The following is a 17,460-nucleotide window of genomic DNA, read 5'->3' on the forward strand; positions in this document are numbered from 1 at the left end:
GTTCTAGGCTAACCTGGATTTTTGATAGTTAATTGGAGATAAAGTCTCACAGATTTTTCTGCCCCAGTTGGCTTTAAGCATCTAATCTCTGATCTCAGCCTCCTGATTAGCAAGGACTACAGGTGAGAATCACCATACCCTGGTCAGGATGTTAGATTCTGTGTGTGTGTGTGTGTGTGTGTGTGTGTGTGTGTGTGTGTGTGTGTGTGTGTGTGTGTGCCAGTCCTGGAGCTTGGACTCAGGGCCTAAGCTCTGTCCCCCAGCTTCTTTTTGCTCAAGGCTGCACTCTACTACTTGAGCCACAGTGCCACTTCTGGCTTTTTCTGTTTATGTGGTGCTGAGGAATGAAATCCAGGACTTCATGCATGCTAGGCAAGCACTCTACCACTAAGCCTGATTCCCAGACCCAGGATGTAACTTTCTTTAAAGCCTTGAATTCATATGTTGCTCTTCTGGTTTTCCATTAGGATATAGTTCTTAGTGATAGGTTTCTATTTTTAAATTTTTGAATAAACACCAAATAAAAGGTCTTGAGGCTTACAAAATTCCACATGTTGAGTATGCCATCTCACCAAGATGGTTCTTTCTTCTCATAGGACCACATTTGCTCTCAGCATCACTTCAAGTTTCCTTTCTATGAATGTCCTTGGTTGTTGTTGCTAGCAATGTAAATTTTGGCATTTAACTATGTGTCATCAAGAATTTTTTAATGATTTCCTATGCATTTTGACTCATAACCAGATGGTAAACTTTTGGAGGAGTGTTCCTTAAATGTCTAGACACTCAATATATTCATAGAATCATATGTTCTTGAAGCTGGAAAATACTCTATAATTCATCTGGTGCAAATGTATCTACTGCACTTGTACTTTTGCTCTTTGTTTCTTTCTTTCACTGGTACTGGGTCTTGAACGCATGGCTTTGCATTCTCCCTTGGATTTCTTGCTAACAGCTGATGCTCTATCATGTGAACCTTGCCTCTAGTCCAGCCATTTTGATGGTTAGTTAATTGGAGATAGTCTCACAGACTTTTCTGCCTAGGCTGGATTTGAAGCATGTTTCTCCAGATCTCAGTCTCTAGAGTATCTAGGATGACAGGTATGAGCCAGGGGCATTCAGCTTCTGTTTCCTTTCTAAAACTTTCCTGTTACGTGGTTATTTGTCAGGGATGGGGAAGTCCTTATCTCCCTAAGGAGCATATTCTGTTTCCTGGCAACTCTAATAGTTAGAAAACCAAGGTATTGTCCGTTCTATCATTCCCTGCTCTTCTTCCAATATCATCTCTAACCAAAATGTTCATTGTAGGGAACTAGTTCTGCCCATCAAGACTGTATATGCCATTTTAAAGCTTGTGACAGCTTTGGAACATTCCCAAACAATTAAGCTCCCTAGCTAATTAGCCCAAATACTTCCATTTTTCTTACACGGAATGGCTTTGGATCTCTATGTTCAATTTTTTTTTGGGGGGGGGGGGTCAGTGGGGCTTGAATTCTGGGTCTGGGCACTGTCCCTGAACTCTTCAGCTCAAAGTTAGTGTTCTACCACTTGAGCCACAGGACCACTTGCGGCTTTTCCTGCTTAATATGGTACTGAGGAATCGAACCCAGGGTTTCATGCATGCTAGGCAAGCATTCTACCACTAAGCCACTTTCCCAGACCCCAGTATTTTTTTTAAGTAAATGATTTCCTTCTGTTTTCCTCTTTTTCTTAAAAAAATTTTTTTTCAAAATTTAATTTTATTGTCAAGGTGATGTACAGAGGGGGGTTATAGTTACATAAATAAGATAGTGAGTACAATTCTTGTGGAACATTATTTCTTTTTCTTTGATGCATGTCCCTCAAAATACCTCTTTCCCTCACCTAGCCTCTATCCTGTAGTCTCACCTTTGCTCATGAGCTTGCTCTTTCCACTTCTACCTTCTTTGTTGTTTTTAAAGAAATACAAGAAGCAATTTTTATTTGCTTTGGATTTTGTTTGTTTGTTTTTGAGCTGGCCCCTGGGCTTGATCAGGGCTGGGTGTGCTCAAGGCTTGTGCTTTACCACTTGAGCTACAGGTCCATTTCTGGATTTTTGGTGATTATTTGGAAATAAAGAGTCTCATGGACTTTCCTACCCCGGCTAGCTTTGAACCATGATGTTAAAACTTTTACTTTCAAGTACTATGGGAAGATAAATGAGATTAAAGTAGTAAAAATTAGCAGGGCTCCAGTGGCTCACTCCTATAATCCTAGCTACTCGGGAGGCTGAGATCTGAGGATTTAGGTTCCAAACTAGCCCCAGCAGAGAAGTCACAGTGAGACTCTCATCTCCAATTAACCATTCAAAAACAGGAAGGCAACAAACAGTACAAGAAATGTATCCAATGCCCAACGTATGATACTGTAACCTCTCTGTACGTCAGTTTGATAATAAAAATTTGAGAAAAAAAAAAAAAAAACAGGAAGTGGTGCTGTGGCTCAAAGTAGTAGAGCGCTATAGCCTTGAGCAAAGAAGCTCAGGGACAGTGCCCAGGCACTGAGTTGAAGTCCCACAACTGACAAAAAAAAGTAATAATTCTGAAATGGCAAAAATGGAAAGGTTTTATAGGTATGTCTCCAGTTCTACTATTTTTGTCTCTTTGTGATGAAGAGAGGAAACTTGCTGGACATCAGCCCACTACTTATTTCTAAAGATGGAGCTCATCAACATACCTGTTCCACAAGGAGATAGATCCCAGATTGTAGGAGGCCACAGGAATCCATCCTTCAAGAAAATGCTTCTTTCTAGAATGCAGTTAAGAATAACAACAACAAAAATATATGGTAAACACTATCTAGCAGGACTTCCAGAGTACAAAAAAAAAACAAAAACCCTCCTCTAGATTTGTCCCTTTGACATTTTATAATGTTCCTCTGAGAGCTCCTTTTTGTCTTTTGGGGATTTATTTATTAAATATTTTCCCCATCAAAATTAGATATATAGAAAAAGAGATTCAAGAAGGTTAAGTATATAAATAAGGATGTAGTGGAGGTTAACTCCGTGTGTGTGTGTGTGTGTGTGTGTGTGTGTGTCTTTGTCTGCTGAAGGGTGAGTTCCTCCAGATTGCATCTGATACTCTAAGTGTTGTCACTGGTCTGACAAGTGGAGTGGCCTGGGGTCACCTCCACTGTGACTGACTCCTTTTCTATGGCTGTCAGTGGAGCTTCATGTCACATTGAGGCTTGGGGTTTGTGGGGATTTTTGGCAATCCCACTTAGTGTATGACTCATATAAAATATAACCTGCTTAAACCTTCTGTCCCTTTCACGTGTAGCAGGAGAAATGCCTGACTTCTCATTCTATGTGCATACTCTAAGAAGAACCTCAGAATCTCATTCAGCCACAATTTATACTTTTACTATCCATTCTTCGTTCCAGCCTGTGGAAATTTTTCTCCTGATTTGGTCAGTTAGTTATTCTCCCGGGTTTATGCCACCCATAAATTTGATTTATACACCATCAGTGTTTCTATCCAAGTTATTAATTATGTCATGTCTCACACACTTTTGCAAAGGTTGGATGGGACCTGGAAGATGTGGCTGCAGCTGAAGCCAGTAACAATGGGCAGAATGCTGATGCTAGCATGTCTAATGCCAGGAGAATCAGTGAGTTGGGTACTATGAGCTTTTTCAAGGGGGAAAGGGCAGAAACCAGGAACTAAGCCAAATCACAACATACAGGAGCAGGTTTAATATACAAGATGGATCTAGAGAATTAAAGGAATCCCCAAAGCCACAATTAGCTCAATGGAAGAATATCATATTAACTTTTAAGACTGTATATTAACTTATAGACCTCTAGGTGACTTACCTCTAGGTGACTTATTTTGTCTACTCCAAGGATAAGGGTGCCTGTCCCTCAAAACTCCAAGATCTTTTGATAAATGAAAGTGTGAAACAGGACAGGTCTCCTAGTTCTTTTCTAAGGACTTTCTCCCATACAAAACTTTCTTCAGGTAGGCCAGGTAGATGTTATTAGTATCTTCTTCATTCCTATATCCTTATTACTTCTAAGGAGACAAGATTTTATAAGGAAAATTGTGAAACCAGGGAAAATCATATCTTTTCACTGAGGTTTTCCCACGTTGCGTTCCATAATCTTATCTTCTGTGGCTAGATTTTCACCTGGGAGTAGCTTCACTATTATTTACATATATTAGTGACAGCTACAAATGACAAGACTGAGTACTGATGAAGATGCAACAGGGACACCAGCAGTGGCTGATGGAAATGCACATGGGTTGGCCACTTTGAAGACCAGCTTGTCAATATCTTATAAGGTGAGATAGGGGGCTGGGAATATGGCCTAGTGGCAAGAGTGCTTGCCGGCTACACATGAAGCTCTCGGTTCGATTCCCCAGCACCACATATATGGAAAATGGCCAGAAGGGGCGCTGTGGCTCAGGTGGCAGAGTGCTAGCCTTGAGCGGGAAGAAGCCAGGGACAGTGCTCAGGCCCTGAGTCCAAGGCCCAGGACTGGCCAAAAAAAAAGGTGAGATATACTCTTACCATAAGAAAAAAAGAACAGAAATGGAAAATTATGCTTGCATGAAAACTTACCTGCAAACATCTATGATTGCTGTCTCTGTAACTGCCCCAAATTAGAAACAATCAAATATCATTTTTATTTTTGTGCTAGTATTGGGCTTGAGCTCAGGGTCTGGACTATCTCTGTTAACTTTTATACTCAAGTCTGATGTTCTACCACTTGAGCCATACTTCCACTTTCAGCATTTTGCTAGTTAGAGATAAGAATCTCTCACATTTGTCTTCCCAGTCTGGCTTTGAACCCAAACTCCTCAGACTTGAGCCTCCTGGGTAGCTATGATCATATGTGTGTCTGTCAGGCAACACTTGATCATTACTTGGTAGCAGTAGGGAATAAGGAAAAGAACTATGAATTGATACATGCAAGAAAAATTTGAAGGATGAAGGAACTGTTCTATATCTTTGAGCATAGTGGTTTCTCCATGACTAATTCCATTTGTCAATATTCACAAAATCATATTATAAATATAAAAAGGTCAGTTTTGCTTTATCACCTCAATACAACTAATCAAATATGTTCTATGACCCAACAATAAACATTATTAAAATTATTAAACATATTATGAAGTACTAACATAATCTAGCCCTCCATAGTTGTAATGGTTATACTTGTCTACATGTCTCACCTTGCTGGTCACTATCTGTTCTAATCAAAACTCACCACCTTACTTTCTACTCTCCTTCACAGCGAAAGTATAGGAACAGGATGTGCATTGATATGAGTCAGACTCATTTATACAATTTTGATTGAAAAAATCGGGTAAACATAAAGAGGTGCCTATGAAAATCCATTCTGCTGAGTGTGGGGCATAGAAAAAACAATTAACACAATAGTGCGTAATACAGTAAGATACAAACAAAACGAAGAAGTTACCAGAAACCTTTGCCAAGTTAAATTGGCTCCCTGGACTGAGGATGTAGCTAAGTGGTAAAGGCCTTCAGTTTGATTCATAGCAATACAACACACACACACACACACACACACACACACACACGTATACACATGATTAGCTCTGCTATTTGAAGTTCTGATCTTGATTCCAAATCCTTTCCATCAGAATTCTTTTGTTGACATTCTGGCCTCTGCCAGGCCAGTTTGCCAACCCACCCCTCCCACCACAAGAAGCCAGGCATCCAGGCATGGCAAGATGCAAAGGACTTCCTGGTTTGGGAACTAGCAATTCCCAAGTTATATTTTCAACTGTTAAACTATTGAAGAATCCCCAGAGAGGTTTAATATGAAAGACAATGTACTTAAGCCTACTTCCACCTGCTTGGTATGCCTTGAAGAATTACAGATATGAAAGAGACCACTCTCATTAAAGCACAACACACCATGCCATGAAAACGTATGGTTATTTTAAGCCTGAAAAGCCAACTGAGTTTTCAATTTTCACTCAAATATTCTTTGATGTACATACGCATTCTTTTTATTATATATTACAAAATTGTGTTTTCTACATAAAAACAATAGAGAGAAGCCATCTTCTAGTGGAAGAAAACTACCTAAAGATAAAGTTCCTAGATTCCGTTAAGGATATGCTTTAAACTCATTTCCACAATTCCAGGTCAGGTTTGCCATGGTGCGCTCCAGGATAGCAAATGGCCATAAGAGTGTGTTTTGGGCAAGAGGTTTAGGACAGAGGTCAAAGAGATAACATAGTGGTAGGAGGATGATTATAAAACTAGGAAAATGTAGATTATTTTATCTGCATCAGATTATCCTAAATTATTTACTGCTGCATAACAAACCACCCAAAACTTAATGGCTTAAAATAACAACACAGGTGCCCTAGCAGCCTGAGTGGAGGCTGACTGTTGGTGTGATGGAGAGAGATTTCTATCCCACAGATGCTCATTTTTGATATTTTAGATGCCATCTCTTATCATGTCCTTGCTTTCTCACCAAAGCCCAATATGAAGTGAATGGAATAATGTTGCAACTCACCAGTTTTCCTTACCAACTTCTAACAAGTTCCACTGCCCCAAAAGTAGAACAGTAATAATACCCTCCAATACTTTTATGCTAATCCTATTACACTTAATTATTTTATTTTATTCTAGGAGCAATTAGGGGTATTATAGCTCTTACTGTTTACTAGCTACCTCTTTCATCACCAAGGGATTTAAATTCTCACAGGGGAAGCTGACTTGCAGCATTTCCAGTAATATATTATCTCTATTTATCTTATGCAGAGGAGAAAGGATAAGGAAAGCTAGAAAGATAAACTGGGCTACCTTTTTGATTGTGGAGTTTGCCTGAAGCTCAGACAAAATAATGAAGCTTTTAAACATTTCTCCAAGGAGATCCTGTTATTTATTTATAGTACTGTTTCAATAGACTATACCTAAAAATTAAAAGAAAAATAAGATTTATTTTTCCATAGCTAGCCCACTTGAGAAATCTATAAATGTATTAAAAATTCACATTTGCATCTTTGCTACAAATATGATGATGACTATAAGGATCACAAAGCAAGGATTTGGCATAGGCTACTAAATGTTTGTCAATATTTATTATCCTTTTCTCTTTACTAATCAGAGAACCCCTTGAGTTTGAGCTGGTCACATGGCTGCTCACTTAGAGAATAAACATACCAGCCTGTAGCTTCTTGACCAATTTCAGACACTTCTTCCAAGTAAGATGAGAGTAAAGAGATGTGCTGAATTTCCAAGTTAAATCCTTTATAATTGGCACTGTTTCATCTTCGTTCTCTATCTAGCTCTCTGTCTCTGTCTGTCTCTCTCTGTCTCTTTCTCACAGCAGATAGCCTGGAAATTTTATATAAAACTCGTTTACCAGTTTCTACCAAGGAGATGCCTATACAGAGGTAGAATAGCAACCTAAGTTTCTAGATAACCATGGAGTAGAATTTCTCCTCATCCTGTTACCTGTCTGCTTCTGAATATTACCTGTGTAAGTCATTATATTTGAGATATCTTTCCATCACTGAGGTTTGTTCCACAGCATTATCATAATCATCACTATTTTTAAATATTATAAGTTTAAATATCATATAAGTGTGTTCATGTATGTATACTATATCTTGAAAAGATTTAAAGGCTCCCATTAAGGAGCCTGTCAAAAGGCTCCAATCTGCTCTGAGATTATTAGTATTAAATGACAAAATATCTATTGAAGGATTGATTCCTACCTCATTCCCCAGGGTCAAGCAAGAAAACAAGCTTGATTACATGCCTGCCCGCAGGCAGGTGATTACAACCTAAACTGGAGCATTCCACTGTGGGCCTGGTCAAGGACATCGCCCTGGGCCCTAAGAGACCACAACCCATTTTCTGTTTTCTACTTCCTTGTTAAATCCTTATATAAACCCACCCCCAAATCCAGCCCTTCTCACAACTCCAATCCCTTGGGAAGGTCTGTGCCCCTTGCTGTTCAATAAACAGTCCTTGCCTGTTGAGGATCAAGTCTGGCCTGTTCTGTTTTCCTCCACTTTCCCAAAATCTATAAAAACGTTTTTTTCTAACCAAAGGCATTACAAATAAAAAGTCATATTACACTCAAGGTAGCCTTCAACAAAGTAGGGAATTAATGATATTTCTGTAAACTTTTTTTTCCCCCAGGTTCTGGGGCTTGAACCCTAGGTCTAGATGCTATCACTGAGCTTGTGTTCAAGGCTAGTGCTCTACCACTTGAGCCACAGAGCCACTTCCAGCTCTTTTGAGTAGTTTGTTGGAGATAACAGTTTCACAGACTTTCCTGTCTGGGCTGGCTTTGAACTGCTATCCTCAGATCTCAGCCTCCCTAGTAGGATTAGAGGCGTGAACCACCAGAGGCTGGCTCTGTAAACTTTTAACCAGGCTTTGTGGCCTACCTGCCCTAAATCCAGATGGCATGTACTTGCTTCTAGAATAACAGGTTTTCCATGCACTGCAATGGAAGGATGATGCAGCATAGAGACACACAGCTTTTCTATTACTCCATGGCAATGGCTGCCTACTTTACCTGCATATAAAGGCTCTAATTTAGGGGGAGATAGATTCCATTCACTATGTAAAATTAAATTTACAAAATGACCTAGTAGTGCCACTGTCTAATTTCATATATGTTGAATTGATTAAAATGAAGGCATATCTAATTAAACTTGCCATTCATGTATCATTTGATTAATTTCATTTTCTTAACTTACTCTTCTCAAATTATTTAGTGGCTCTAATTTCTCTATCAACATCAACTGAGTATCTGCTGCACACAGAACCCACCCTGCACACATGCACAAATAGGATAAGGACTTTTCTGCTCTTATTCGACCTTTCTGCACTATTAAACCCTATCTGTCACACCCACCTTGAAACATTTCATCCTTGGACTTCTGTGGCATTTTGTCATGATTTGCTTTTAAACTTTCTAGCCTTGTTTTCTACTTCTTAAACACTGGAGGAACCTAGTGGTCCTCCCTTAACATTCTCTTTCCATATCTATTCTTACTTAAACCAATTTTAAATCCATGAACTTTCTAGAGGATGTGATAAGATTCAGAAAACTTTTGGGGGAGGGTATGTTGAATCTAATTTTAGGAATACAAAGACAATCTCCTAAGAGTCTTTATTCCTTAGGCTAAAGGCTACCTTTCTATGGCTGTAACCATCTGTGGTGGCTGGTGACTCTGAAATCTTTTTGTAAGGTCCACACACCCAGGAGGGCTCCATGCAGATGCCCCCCCCCCACACACACACCTGTTTAAGTCTGTGCCCAGTACCTGAGTTACCTAGGTAACTGGTCACCTGGAGGCAATTACCTCCTCCTTTTTTGAGGTCGCATCCAATCCACCTGGCCATATCTCCCACCTTTTCCTATATAATCTGGCTCAACACAGTCCCCTCTTTCTTTTTCTCTCTTCCTCTTTTCTCTCTTTTGCCCTTCTTTCTTCCCCTCTGTCTCCCCATGCCTCCATCTTGTGTGGGCTAGCAGTTTGTTTTCCCCCCAGTAAACTCCTTTCTGCTTGAAACCTGGTGGGTTTCCTTTCTGGCAAAACTTTACACTTTTATATTCAGGTTAGCTTGATCTCCAGACCCACATAACCAACAGCTTATTGTAGTTCTTAACTTCACTATCAAACAGGTGCCTCAAACTCACCTGTGCAGCTGACCTTATCACTTTCCCTTCTTTTCAACGTCCTTTAGCTTCTATTGTGTTGAATAATGCTATCATTCAGTCACTTGCTCACATTTTAAAAAGTCACTCCAAATTATTGTTATGAATGTTTGTTCATTGGCTAATGCAATGACTGAATGAAAAGATTGATGAAATATGGTAAAGACATTAGAGAATAAGTGCTGAGAATGATGTGTAGTCTATTTTCCAGATTTGCACACTGTTGCTTATAGTTCAAGACACTATTATGCTAAACATAGATTTCATTAAGGATTGCAGTTTTACAATATGTTCAAGAAGTTTAGGAGCACGGTTTGTCAGGAAAGAACTGTTCACATATTTCAAGTGGGATTAATATTATTGACTTACATTCAATTAATCTTACTTTATAATTGAGCAATGCTAAATTATTAAGAGCTTTCCTACTATCTTGCTCCTTGTTTATAATACCATCAAAGATCTCATTATGGTATACATGGTAGCTATTGAAAAGGATACTAAAGCTGGGTCATTCTGAGTTCCCGCAATTTGTTTCCTTGAACTCTTAGCTTTTTTACATTTATATTTCTTTGATGGTATTTATTTACTGCTTCATTTATGATTTATGTTACTTTCAATCAGACAGAGTTTTCTTTTTCCTTAGAGACTTTATGCATTGTAACTGCAAAGAGTGAATTATTATTCATTACTGAGTTAATGAATTTAATGCATGCTTTGCATATTTTCAAAACTTCATTTGAAGGCAATGTACAATAAATGTTCAGTAAGTTAACAAAATGTTATGAGTGTGATAACATTTGTGTCATTTTCAAATATAAAATCATCACACTGAACATTTAAATAAATTATAGATTTCTGTTTAATCAGTACGGTAGTAAGGAATATATGTTCCTCTTAGAAAGTTACTCATGTGGCTAAGTATTAACTGTATTCTGCCTCTAAAGGAACACTGCATGAATTTAAAACCTGGTGCTGATACTTATTATGAGGCTTAGTATCTCTTTTCTTTTTTTTTTTTTTTTTTGGCCAGTCCTGGGGCTTGGACTCAGGGCCTGAGCACTGTCCCTGGCTTCTTTTTGCTCAAGGCTAGCACTCTGCCACTTGAGCCACAGTGCCACTTCTGGCCATTTTCTGTATATGTGGTGCTGGGGAATTGAACCCAGGGCCTCATGTATAGGAGGCAAGCACTCTTGCCACTAGGCCATATTCCCAGCCCGAGGCTTAGTATCTCTTGGTATCTCATTCCTCTCTTCTGGAAATGTGGAGCTCATAATTTTACTTATCGCTCAGACTTGCTGTAAGATGAAAACAAAGCACCCAGACTAGTGTTAGAGTTCATTAGACACCAGTCATCATTTCTTAGTATCCTAAGAAGAACATGGGAAATACTCATTTCCTAGGTTAGGAAAGAATGTAATTTTCTTTCTGGAAACATGTGTAAGGATGAAAATTCTCTTATCAAATTTCAGCTGAACATACTCCCAAGAATCCCATCTTGTCTTTGGCACCACAGATTCTCTGTGTGGCTATTTTCGAGATGTAGGTTTAATTAATTTTGTTATTAATTTTAGCAAGGTTTCTTCAAGGTACTAATTAATGGTCTCAAGGAATTTTTTTTTGTCAGTCCTGGGGCTTGAACTCTGGGCCTGGACCCTGTCCTTGGGCTCCTTTTGCTCAAGGCTAAGGCTCTACCACTTAGCCACAGTGCCACTTCTGTTTTTTTTCTGTGATTAATTGGAAATAAGAGTCTGGACTTCCATTCTTAGACTAGATTTGAATGGCGATCCTCAGATCTCAGCCTTCTGAGTAGCTACGATTACAAAGTATGAGCCACCAGCACTTGGCAATCTAAAAGCTTTTAAAGATGTGCTTGTTAATTACTCTCATCTTGGTCTTTCAGGAGTCTACTTATTCGTTCCATAAATATTTATTAAATTATTATACATTGAATATTGATTTAGCAAATAATAACAACTAGTTACATTTTCACAACTATTTACATAAAAGAGAATCACCTGAAGTAATTTCTTTATATCTATTTTAGATTTCTATGGTGAGTTTTGTTTTTTTTTTTTTTGGCCAGTCCTGGGCCTTGGACTCAGGGCCTGAGCACTGTCCCTGGCTTCTTCCCGCTCAAGGCTAGCACTCTGCCACTTGAGCCACAGCGCCGCTTCTGGCCGTTTTCTGTATATGTGGTGCTGGGGAATCGAACCTAGGGCCTCGTGTATATGAGGCAGGCACTCTTGCCACTAGGCTATATCCCCAGCCCTCTATGGTGAGTTTTGATCCTTTGACATGAATAATAAATCTGTAGGAAGCAATTTTGTTGGTCCTTAGAAAGTATGGTTATTATGGAGGAACTTGTAGTTTAGAGTCAAACCAGTATAAATTCCACACAAATAATTATTGACTTAATATCATTCCCTACTCAAAAGACCCATTTCCTTTTCTAGACCATAATTACAAATTTTAATTTGTGATGTTCTTTTGTTCTCTACCTAGTCCTTGACCTTACTTCCAAAACAAATTCTCCTGAAATTTAAAGAAAGAGAATAGATCAAACCAAATTCTTAAGGCACAAGGCAATAAACAAACAAATAAAATATTAGTATCATCAGAAAATTCTTGGTTGTCTAAGCTGGCTTTGTTGGTCTCTCAATGATTCCATTCTGCTACAGCTGTCACTGTGAAGAGCTCATTCCTGACATCAACATCAATGGTGGGCAGAAAAACATCCATGGCTATAGCTTACCCTTGGCAAAGAAGCTAAAAAGAAGAATTAGTAAACATTAGGGAGGCAACCATGAAACAATAGCCTCTGATTGACATAAGCAGAGTTAAAAAATCATAGGTGTATGACTAAGACAATAGCATTCTTAGTCTGGAGGCCAGTTCACTGTTGGGTCTTAGGGTAGCATACTTGTATATCTTGAACCTTGGGTGACAAAGGACTAGAATTTCCCCACCCATAAACTTTCACAGACAGCTGTCTTTAAAGTCTGGCAGCAATAAGGCATTTTAAATATGCATGAGAAAGGAGCTAGGAATGTGGCTTAGGGGTAGAGTGCTTGTCTAGCATGCATGAAGCCCTGGTTCAATTCCTCAGTACCACATAAACAGAAAAAGCTGGAAGTGGCACTGTGGCTCAAGTGGCAAAATGTTAAAAAAAAAGCTCAAGGATAGTAGCCAGGTCCTGAGTTCAAACCCCAGGACAGGAAAAAAATAGTAAAAAATAAATATGCCAGGCTGAGAATGTGGCTTAGTGATAGAGTGCTTGCCTAACATGCATGAAGCCTTGGGTTCAATTCCTCAGTACCATATAAACAGAAAATGACAGAAGTAGCAGTGTGGCTCAAGTGGTAGAGTGCTAGCCTTGAGCAAAAAGCTCAGGGACCATGTCCAGGCCCTGAGTTCAAGCCCCAGGACTGGCAAAACAAGCAAACAAATAAATAAGCAAGCCTGAGAAAGTCAATGTTTTTTGAGTAAACACTGTACCCAGGAGATGAAATCTGGGAAACAAAGTTCTAAATCTAAAGTCACAAAGGTATGATTTTAAAAATATCCAATGGGAGCTGGGCACTAGTGGTTCACACTTGCAATCCTAGCTACTCAGAAGGCTGAGATCTGAGGATCATGATACTAAGCTGCCCAGGCAGGAAAGTCTATAAGACTCTTATCTCCAATTAACCATCAAAAATCCCTAAGTGGATCTATGGCTCCAGTTGTAGAGTTTTAGTACTGAATAAATAATAGGCTTACGGACAGTGCCCAGGCCGTGAGTTCAAGCCCCAGAAGCCCTCTCCTCTTGTCACATGCATCTAATAAAATAATATTTTGATGTAACCTCGCCTTAGTGATTCACTATAAATGCAAACACTTAGTTTATTGAAATCCTTAGATCTCGCCTTTTGAGTAGCTAAGATTACAGGCATGGACTATCAGTGATCAGCCTAGGTTCAATTTCTTGATGACCAACTATTACATATTTTTGAGCAGGTGCTTTACCACTGGTCCACACCTCTAGCCCTCTTTTTTGCACTGGTTATTTTAAGATAGGACACTGCTTTTTGCCCAAACCCACTTCTGGGCTGTGATCCTTCTAGTTTACACTTCCTGCCAATAGCTAGGATAACAGACATGCACCAGTAGGCCCATCTTCTGTTGAAATAGGGTTTTCTTGGCTTCCTTCCTCTCCAGGGTGGCAGTTCTCCCATTCTCAACCTTCTGAGTACCTAGTATGAGTCATCACACTCAGCTCTAAATTGAGACATTATGAAAAGTAAAAGGAGATACTAATTAGCTAGGGTACCAGGTAATCCAGAATTTATGAACATGTAGTGTGGTATAAATGGTCTAGTGCTGTAAATTCTCTGAACTTAATTTTCTATACCTATAAGACAAGAATAATGATTCTGTACATGGAAGAGGAGAAAAAGTCCATGATATAGAATAAATGCATTGTCATGATGATATCTGCGCATATCTCTTTACATTCTTTGACATACACAATATACTATTATGTACGGATTATATTGACACACAAGTGCAGTAGCCCAAATCAGAAACTCACATTCCAGGGTAGGAGCTAGGGGTCTGCTCAGATACACTCCTAGGTTTGAGTATGACATCTTTCCATTTTGATTAGTACCAAACATTATCCTGTTCTATATATTATATGTAAAAAATGAATTTTCATTGTTGAAATTAGTGGTTAAGCACCATAATGGATGTTAGAAATAGGCTGCCAAGGCTAATACTAGTAATTTCCAAGGCTAGTGCTCTTCCACTTGAGCCACAGCTCCATTTTTGGCTTTTTGATGGTTAATTAGAGATAAGAGTCTCGTGAACCTTCCTGAGCTGGCTCTGAACTTTGATGCTCAGATCTTAGCCTTATGAGTAGCTAGGATTACAGGTAAATGCCACTGGTACTTGGTTGTATTGAGCTCTTTAAACTTTTTTCTTACTATTTTGTGTGCATCATCTCTACTATTTCCACAATACCTCAAGAGGGAAGGTATAAGTAATAATTAAATGAGTAAATCCTCATAAAATGCTGTGAAGTAGGTCTCATTTTACAAATGAGGCAAGTAAGGTACAAGGAAATTTAATAATTAGCTTAAATAAAACAGGTCACACAGAGCTGGCTCAGAACCATTGTCTTAGCCCCTGTAATGCCTATGAGAGATACTGTTAGATAGTGCTGACTTAAGACTTTGTGTTCACAATAAACTGGAAAGTGGGAACTATGTTGGTATATAAGAACAGGACCACAGGAAAAGCTTTGAAGATTGGGCTTTGCTTCTGATATCTAAAGTAAGTGGGAAATGGTTAGTAAATGAGACTCAGTCACAGGAGTGAGCTTAACATGACACGAGTAAAATCTGTTGTGGAGACAATTGAGCTGGGGTCAGTAAGAGAGAGGCAGCATTCTGAAGATCTCAAATCCTGACTGAGAAGTGGAAAAACCCAGAGGATATCTTTACAGGTAGTAAATTATAAATTGCTTATTTTCTTTCTTAGAATTTGGTAAGTCAGTCAGCCATAGGAAGTCCACCCCAATGTTCACTGAGTTGTGTTTGTTTTTTTTAAGTGCTCCTTATTCAGGGCTTAAGGTCCCTAGTTATGAATATGTGATAGGATTGCCTTGATTTTAATATTTGCGAGACTAAGTTCTCAAGAAAAGTGTTCTGTGAATTCCATACACTATCCACTAATGGGAAAAGCCATTTGGAGAATGAAGTCACCATCTCCAAATTCTATGAGGGAGTTTTAGGAGTAATTAGATCAGTAGCATTAAAGAAGTAATTTAATGGCAACTGCTTGTTCTGTGACCAATCTTGCACAGCTGGTCTCAACCTCCTGGGACTCTTTCTAAGCCATAAAATTAAGGTGGAACCTCTCGCTTACATTTGTGAATCCATATGGTTCTACTGGAAGCTTTTATCCTCCTTTCTTCACTTCTGACTCATCCAGGCAGGAAAATGAACACACATATTTACATAAGCTACAAGACTGTACAAACTCAACTTCCTAAAGGGTGTTTATAAATGACCCTCCTCTGCCTTCCCTCCCCTCCTCTTCCTTTTCCTTTTTTGTGCCAATACTGGTGCTTGAACTCTTGATAGGCTTTTCCCAAAAGCTCAAGGCTGGAGAACTACCATTTGACCCATGTCTCCAGTTTCAACTTTTTGCTAGTTAATTGGAAATAAGAATCTCACTGTATTTGTCTCCCTAGGCTATCTTTCAACTTTGATCCTCAGATCTCAGCCTCCTGAATAGCTAAAACTACAGGCATGAGCCATTGGCACCCAACTTTTACTCTCATTTTTAATGAGGTTTACACATGTAAAGTTGGTCCCATATTTATCCCTATTCTCCTTAAGTGCTTTCCACAGTAGTTTCTCCCTGTACAATACCAACACCAAGCTCTCTCAGGTAACTCCCATCTCCCTTTATCACTGTTTTTTAGGTTTTGAAAATAATCTAGGTTTATTTCCTGGTTTCCAGAAACTATTGATTCACTAAGAATTTCTATTTTTTCTTTTAAGGTGTTAACAGGAGAAGTCCTTTGAAAAATACTTCGGGAATATATTTTTCTTTCACTTATGATAAATTTTGATAATTTTTAAGCCACACCAGCTTTTCCACTTATGGTTTTACAACACTCAGTGACAAATGGCATTGGCTAGATACTGCACTTCAATGAGACAGAAAAAGATGTTTATTTCTTATTGTTTAGCAAGTCATCAAAGAATGTGTTCTGGCTCTTAATTAGACAGTGCTAGCATTATGCAATCTTAGTTTGAAAACAAACAAAAAACTGCAAAAAATGTTAAACACTAGAAGCTAGTACTTTTTCTTTAATAGTTTTTTTTCTTAATGATATTTAATAGTAAATTGGGTTTCTTACAAAGATTGGAATGCCCAGAGGTAAAAAAAATTGAGTTATTGGCTGGGAATATGGCCTAGTGGTAGACTGCTTGCCTCGCATACAAGAAGCCCTGGGTTTGATTCCTCAGCACCACATAAATAGACAAGGCCAGAAGTGGCGCTGTGGCTCACATGGTAGAGTGCTAGCCTTGATCAAAAAGAAGCCAGGGACAGTGCTCAGGCCCCGAGTTCAAGGCCCAGGACTGGCAAAAAAAAGGAAGGAAGGAAGGAAGGAAGGAAGGAAGGAAGGAAGGAAGGAAGGACAATTATTGACAATTAACCAATTCAAATAACTGACTTGAAAGTATAACCAAAAGCCTTGACCGTGTTCCTATTTTTGTTTTCCTTAGTTTTCAAATACTGGGTGATTTGCACTGGCCTGTAGTGTGGTATGTTCTCTATGCCAGAGCCAAGATCAATTCACAGGGATATATTTATGTAGCTAAACTTACCATTAAGTTTGCCAAAGAGGATCAGGATGGAAACAGGCTCTTAACAATACAGTTAAACATGAGGTGACCTCACGAGTTTTACAGCATCAATATAAATACACAAAAGGATCATATCAGTTCCTTTTACAGACCATAAAACTAAAGGAATAAGAAAACAAGTGTGCTCAATATTGGAGCATCTACTTGGGGTGTGACATATTTGTAGGAGTGTTAGACTAAATCTAAATAACCTAGCGATTACCCTTCAAATGGGCACAATCTAGTGGACATGACAGATTGTGAAAAATGTAAACATAAAGACATGGATACTGGGCAACAAGAGTAAAGGTAATTTGTGTTCACTGGGCACTGTGAGAAGGGGTTTTGTGGAATCTGAGCCAAGCCTTAATGAGTTAT

The 17,460-nt window shown here is 38.8% G+C and overlaps 1 long non-coding RNA gene across 1 annotated transcript; it reads left to right on the forward strand.

The window, feature by feature from the left end:
* Positions 1–271: 271 nt before the first annotated feature.
* Positions 272–16,164, forward strand: LOC125359959. Its single transcript, XR_007212626.1, has 4 exons — positions 272–413; positions 5,625–5,633; positions 7,642–7,647; positions 16,152–16,164. It is a non-coding gene; the product is annotated as an uncharacterized LOC125359959 (long non-coding RNA).
* The last annotated feature ends 1,296 nt before the right edge of the window (positions 16,165–17,460 follow it).

Source organism: Perognathus longimembris, chromosome 11 (assembly GCF_023159225.1).
Source record: "Perognathus longimembris pacificus isolate PPM17 chromosome 11, ASM2315922v1, whole genome shotgun sequence".
In the NCBI taxonomy this organism is placed as follows: domain Eukaryota; kingdom Metazoa; phylum Chordata; class Mammalia; order Rodentia; family Heteromyidae; genus Perognathus; species Perognathus longimembris.